The following is an 8,126-nucleotide window of genomic DNA, read 5'->3' as shown; positions in this document are numbered from 1 at the left end:
TCATTTGGATTTTGGACACAACATAAATTGCCCATAAATCGCGTTATGCCTGTAACATGTGACCCTTGGTGGCAACCCTTTCTAACTGACGGTAGAAAGGGGGACTTTTCATTATGCCTGTAACTCGATGGTGGAATTTGAAAAAACGGGGACTGTCATAACTGCTTCGTGTTTTTACTTGGAAAAATTAACCTTTACCTTGTACAGTGTATTCTTTGTTCTTTAATAATTCGCATTAAATTCGTGTACGACCTTTTGTTATGTTTTTGTAGTGATGTTTTTACATTGTTTAGTGCAGACATTCTTTAGAAGGAATTTGTCCTCGTGTTGGCGTTAGTTAACCGTTATAATATAGGAACATTAAATACGAACTGAAAAAAGTTAACCCTACAGTAGTCGCGTATCTAAAAGTGATATGAGGTCGCGTGGTCTACAAGGGTATACCATTTATAAAACAAGAAAAAGTACACAAATAAATTAAAAAGTCTGTTTATTTATTTATAAATCTTCAATACTGTAAATTTTCTATTTTAAATAATCAACAAAACATACAACCATATCTTTTATGATTAGAAAAAACTACTACAACAAAAAATACCTCTACCTCTTTTTCAGTCGTAATAATATCAAATAATTCACATTATTCCGTCGACATGTGGCGACGGCTGAAGTAGCCTCTGCCGTTCACAACTTGCCGTTCGTCTGTTAGAACTCTTAGAGTACACGAAGGATGAAATAACTGGAGCTATTAGATATTTTCAATTTTTATCACTGGATTACACGTGTAGACTACGCGAGAACTGTAGGGTTAGGATCGGAATTCTGGATTTTAGAATCAAATATTTTTGATACCAATGCACAATGCACACACTTAATCAAAATAATTGAGAGTGAAAAAATCTTAAAACAATATAAAAAAAACACAATATTTCCATCACAAAATAAATAAAAAAACACTTTCGAACAGAAACAGAAATAACAAAGAATATTAATTGGTCCAAAGGTCGTTATTAATGTGGTCGAGGTTTTATATATTCAACTTTAAATATAAAAAACAATACAATTTTACTGAGTTAGCCAACGTTATATACAATATTTCAACTCTATTAAATTTAATAGCTTTTGAATACATCATAATAAATCTCTTCAGTAAACAACAAATAGATTCCGAGAAATTTCAGCAAGAATAGACCTTGAAGAAGGACATAGGCTATTTTCGTCTCGAAAATAAAGGGGTGTTAATTAGATAGGGGATTAAACTTGTATGGGGAAAGGGTATTGTGCAAATACGTGAACGACACGCAAGAAAAGCCGCGGGTGAAAAGCTAGTAGGTATACATAATATAACTATAACATTATTAATTATGATCTATGCGACTTCACTTGCTCTTAAAATGATTTTTCTTTCGCTCTTTTGTCGTAGCGATACGCTTTGCAAGTTTGAATCAGTAGTTTCTGAGATTATAACGTTTGAGCAAACAATAGAATAAATTCTTCAGCTTATTACGTAGACTCAGCGGTGTTTACTAAGCTTTGCCAAGCTGTATAAAATTAGTATGTATATCACATTGAAATAAGCTCCAGTATCTATTTAATAATATTATAAATCAGTCTGTCTGTCTCTTCTTCACGCACCAACTGTTCAGTAGTTGATTTGGATCAAATTCGATACAAAAAATACGGAATACAAAATAAAAATAGGATACAAAAAGACGGGACCGGGAACGGGTTAGGCGAAGCCGAAAGATAATCTGCTATATTTATCTGCTAGTAAATAAATAAATCTATATAACATTAAAGGACTTAAATAACCACGAGGGTTGTAGCCTGTCTGAATCTTAATGAGATAGAAGTGCCACTCTGTTCCTTCTCAATGTAACAAGACACTCATAGACTTACCTTTTTAACCGACTTCAAAAAAAGGAGGAGGTTATCAATTCGGCCGGTATTTTTTTTTTTTATGTATGTACACCGATTACTCCGAGGTTTCTGAACCGATTTACGTGATTCTTTTTTTGTTTGATGCGGGATGGTGTCGAATTGGTCCCATAAAAATTTTATTCGGATAGGCCCAGTAGTTTTTATTTTATGAGCATTTTTGTCTGTAGGTATTTGTAAATTTTGCAAGTGCAAGTTTGAAGTCGGTTGTTTTTAACGCAGTTATCACTTGTAAATGATCTATATATTCAATGTACTGAACTAATTTTGTATGTCCTGAAGAATTATTTGACATGTTCTTGTATTATTTATTTTGTTATTAATGTCACTGTATGGAATGGGCTATCTAACACCGAAGGAATTTTTCAAATCGGACCAGTAATTTCTGAGATTAGCGCGTTCGAACAAACAAACTCTTCAGCTTTATAATATTACATAGTACATATGTACATATAGATCTGTTTTCAATCTCTAAAATACAATAGGTGTATTTTACCCAATAACGTAAGGTTACGTACCTTACGGTGGGTAAAATACCATGCCTTCTCTATTCTATTCAAACTAAGGTATATTTAATATTTATATTCCACATAATTACCCCTATAATTAGCAGTAAAACTCGATTTATTTTTATCCATCAAATTAACAGCTATTCTCGATCTTACTAATAGCACAAAAAGTACGAACCGCATTTTAAACCCTAAAGATAAACCTAGTTTAACCTGATGTACTAGTAAAACCTAGTTTAAATTGATGGAACGAGTTAATCCAGAGTTTGTGAAGCGTGGCGGTAACAAAGGTCTATGTCGTCGGAGTCACAAAAACATGATCCTACGCGGTTACGCAAGGTCAGTTATTTTGTAGTATATGGTGAGAGCGCAGATAAAACATTTCAATGAATTTAGCGTTATTGTTAGATTTTTTAAGGGTTTATAGAAGAAATTAACTTCGACTTTTGATAATGTAGTGATGTTATTGTTAGTAAAAATTAGTTATTTACTTTTGTAGATACTAAGGAATTTAATAGTCAGAAAAAACTGAAGAAGAGAATTAAATGTGAATTGAGATGTAGCCATCTTTTGTTTTATCATTGTACATAATTTTTTTAAGCGTATCGTGAACAATACGCGTTTATTTTTAAAAAGTGCATGTTTCTTGAAGTCATATTAATGTATCGTTATCGAGAATTCAGACAATTATATTATAAGGCAATGGTATTTATTTTAAACTTTACATGTTGTCAGTCGTCAGTATTAATAAAAATTTCCTTAAAAACAAACATAGAACTTATTATATAACTTCAAACTTTGCATAGTTCAATTGAACTCTACGAATTGAAACCAATGACCTATTATACTAGATTGAAACTATGTATAAACTTTACGATAATTATTATAAGTAAGTATGGATACCGTTTTATCTTCATATTCATCTTATACTGTCATTGCACCTGTGACGAATCGAAAAAACCATGATTGAGAATGACAAGTGTGCGATAGAGACAGATTGATTATTTGTTCACGGGTGACAGGGATGGCGATATGGATTAATGACGAAGAATATCTTGAGAAATATCTTATACTTGGGTAGTGTTTATTTTGATCATGTTATTGATAGATCGGGTTATATTTGTTGAACAATTTGTAATATCGAACACTGTATTATTGAATAATTATTCTTGTAGCTTTTTGACGTGAAAACGTCTTAAAATTCGATAAAGCCGGCTGCACGCACGAAAAAACATGACTCGTGCGGCGTTACCTCGCTCTGACTCATCTGAGGCGTTCCATGTAAGGCTTGAAGTGCGAGCGAGAGCGCGGAACGAGCGACAAAGAAGCACAATCGGACGTTGTCACGTTCAACTATCGTCAGTAAACCGACTTTACAGACAACCAATTTTTTTTTATGGATAAAAAAGTACCAAGACGAAGTGCCACAGACTAAAAAAGAAGAAAAGTGTAATAATTTGTCTTATTCTTGTATCTGTTTACATAATAAGTAATACATCAATGGTACACCTTTTTACTTTCAACTCAGTCATAATTTGTAGAGTATCATAAATGCAAAATTGTGTTTGTTTGTCTTTCTCTCACGTCGCAATAGAGTGATTTCATGCTATGATTTTTGTGTCTATATAGCTAAGAAGATTTGGATAAAGATAAATAATATAGAATAAAATGAGGAATATAAATGTTGAGGTAAATGATTGTTTACAAGAATATTCAAAACATTAATGGTAAAAAATAATTATTATTTAGTAGTTAATTTTCTCAAGAACATTTCAAACATTATTTGTGTACAAAAATATTAGAATTAACTTACAAAGCGTAGCAAAAATGTGTCGCGTGAAAACGGATTTCCTGTCCCATATAGATAACAATATTTTGATGTGACATTGACACGAAAAAACGAGTGTAAAAATATGCTTACTAAAACAAAACTAAAGCCTGCTAAACCTAAAACTGGATAAGTCCTATCCTATCCTACTATCCTACTAATATTATAAATGCGAAAGTTTGTGAGGATAGATGTAGGTATGTGTATGTGTATATGTTTGTTACTCTTTCACTCAAATACTACTGAACCGATTTCAATGAAATTTAGTACACATATAGAGTGTAACTTGGATTAAAACATACGATAGGTTTTATCCCGGAAATCCCACAGGAAGGCGAAGCCGATGGTGGAAAGCTAGTATATTATATTATATAGATAATAATTTATATATCTTACAAGGTTTAAGACAAAAATTAATTTGTTACTGACTTAAAAAAGAAAGAAAAAAACTATCCGTTGAAATATTACTGCAATTCTAATAAGTCTATTCGTGGGTTTATTATTTATTCTTATCTTAAATTAATATAATCTCTTTTAGCTTTAAAAGAAGGTTTGGAAAAGAATTTTATTTACACTTGTATACCTACAAGTTATGTAAATTTTAAACTTATAGCCTGATGATCTTAATAGTGATTTACAAAAATTACCTGTATAATTTATTTTAGATCACATAGGTATCACATTTTTTACGTAAATTGTATCGCAGCAAACAGATATACAAACAAAAGAATTAGCACTTTCTGTTTTCATGTATAATAATTGTATTTATAGTTATATAGATATAGGACTATAGGGGTGTCTGAAGCAGCTTTTCACAAAACAATAAATATATTGGGGTGCACAAGGGTGAGGGGTTTTCCCCATTTGGAAATCAAAGAAATGCACGTCCTTGTAATCAATGGAAATGTGATGTTTCTGTATAATTGAGTCTGTTTTATTACTAGTTTCATGCGGTTTGCTTCGTTTTAGCTATATTCAGCTATAGATAATAGCTTTTTGATAATGTACGTCACTATCTGCATATAATAAAACAAAGTCGTTTTATACCCCTGTAATTATATTGTATAATATGTATGCTTAAATCTCTAAAACTACCTACGCAAACGCGCTTTGAAGCCGTTTTTTAATATATAGAGTGATTCTCAAGGAATTTTAATACCTTATTATTATTTATTTTATTTATTACCTATATAATTTATTAGGTTATAGACAAAGCGGGCGAAGCCGCGGACGGAAAACTAGTATTGTATATTTGGTATAGGTAGATTGCAATCCATTTTTGAAGTGAAACTTATAATTATCGGGGTTGGAAAAAAATTTAGTGTAACATTTTTTCATTACGCGTGACATTTTTCCGTTACGCGCCATCTTTTTCTTATCCCTACCACGCGTGATTCGACGTAGGTATTTCTGTAAAGTTGCATACCTACAGTAAATTATTTTTAAAAAAATAAGGTCATAAAGAAGTTTCACTTCTTCACACGCCACATTTTTATTTTTAAGTTTTATTTAGATTAGATATTAGATAATATATGGTTATTGCGTCAAAGAATAATAATAATTTGATCCATATTTAGTTTTTATATTCCCAATAGAATACATAGTATAAAATAAGTACCTAAAATTACTTTTCACGGATGGAAATAAATTATATACCTAGTTAGTAGAATGATTATATGAAAGTGTCTTTTTTTGACTATAAGTTTCTTTTTAACTCGAAAATCGCTGAGTAAGTTTTGTTATAGGTGATAGGAACATTAGACTTTGTAGGGAGGTTTCTTTTTGTCGCAAAAAATAAAACTTGAAGGGCTGAAATTTAACCGGAGGGTGAAACTTTGTAAAAGCTTTGTTGTGCAGTGTGTGACGAGCGACGCCTTTCCCAAATTACCTCCATCAGCCATCTATATATTAATATAATATTATATAGATTTATATACGTAATAGAAAATACTAGCTTCGCCACGCGGTTTTACCTGCATTGCTCTGTGTGCCTAGTGTGAGTTTTCATCAAGTACGAAACGTTACTATCGCGTCTGCGTCACAGCGAAATTTGTATGGGGAATCAAAGCTTCCCCATACGTCGGCTAGGGGCGCTGTTCGATTTCCCATACTAATTCGGCTGTGACGCAAACGCGATAGTAACGTTTCGTACTCGATGAAAACTCACACTAGGCACACTGTTCCTATTCGTATGAGCGTAATGATTGTGTAATATAGATTATATTACATTATATTATAAGGTTGAAAATTTTGCTTTGTTTAAGCGTCATTATATTTATATAGCCTTCCTCGATACATGGGCTATCTTACACTGAATTTTTTGACGTGACAACGTCTCAAATTAGGTTGCGGCTGGGAGTCACTTATGAAAAAGTGTAACGCTCGGTAACGTTACGATGAGTCACCGAACGACAAAGAGGCCCGCCGAATGCCTTGCGTCTCTCTCCCACTCAAAAGATGTTGTCACGTAAAATCTTCGCCCGTAAAACCGACTTTACAGGCAACCATTTTTTTTTCTCAAATCTAACCTTTTTCCGTTCTTGAGATTGGCGCGTTCAATCCAACAAACACGTTAGCTTTATAAAAGTATAGAATAGAATATGGAATACTGAATACATGAGCTCAGCAGTTCGGTGTAATAACGTAATTGCGATTACTATTAAAATTATACTAGCTGTTCACCCCAGCTCCGGCCGGATATTGTCCTAATCCATGCAATACATATATTATAACAAACGAAAAAAAAAAAATCGTTGAAATACGTGACAGTTTTTAACCGACTTCAAAAAAAAGGAGGAGGTTGTCTTTTCGAGGCATTCGGCCGGTATGTTTTTTTTTATGTATGTACACCGATTACTCCGAGGTTTCTGAACCGATTTACGTGATTCTTTTTTTGTTCGATGCGGAATAGTGTCGAATTGGTCCCATAAAAATTTTATTCGGATAGGCCCAGTAGTTTTTATTTTATGAGCATTTTTGTCTGTGCAAGTTTGAAGTCGGTTGTTTTTAACGCAGTTATTGACTTGTTCTAATTTTGAGATGTATACAAATTCACAATACCAAACTGCTCAATAAAAGACACCTATTAAATTGGAATATTTGAGTATAAGTTTGAGTTTGAGTTTAAACTCATATCACTATAAGGAACCATACACACGACAGTACAGGTAAGTTAACAAACCTTTGTACCACGCGGGGTACATATTTTATGTGCTTACGGACTTTATCAATGAATTTTTAATGCCAGCTTTCCCGGGGAAAACGGGCTTTCCTCTATAAAAAGCTAATTTGCCTTATCCTGTACAAGTTTGGAATTATATTGAGACTTACTATTATATCTTGGCTTTTTATGTTGCTAGCGGCTCTTATGTTTTTATCTGTAGGTGGTGCCCGTGGTTTTGCTTGGGTGTGACTCGTGTAAAAGTAGCTTTGTGTTACAGACTATTTATAAAATATCCTTGTACAAAATTTCATACAGAATCGATCAATGTTAGCGTTACAAACATTCAAAGTACAAAATATAACAATTGTTAACTATGGTTATACTAATAGTTATTGTGAATCTAATAAAATGAGAACGAATTTGATATCTAAAACCCCAAAGTCTAAAACTATTGCTCTCTTTTATCCAAAAACTGCAAAATCAATTTCGCTGGAATTGGCTAAATTTTAACTAAAAGCCTGTATGTATATGAATCTGTGGAATGGCTAATCAAATGTTGATGAAACTTGCTAAACATATAAATTAATTTCATATTCTGTAGCATAAAATTAAATCGATCACTTGATACAGTTCTGAAGTACCGCTATAATATTATTAATAGATGAAGTCCTGCAATGACATGACAAGG

The sequence above is a fragment of the Colias croceus genome, chromosome 27 (assembly GCF_905220415.1).
Source record: "Colias croceus chromosome 27, ilColCroc2.1".
NCBI lineage: Eukaryota > Metazoa > Arthropoda > Insecta > Lepidoptera > Pieridae > Colias > Colias croceus.
Note: the sequence above shows the minus strand (reverse complement) of the source record.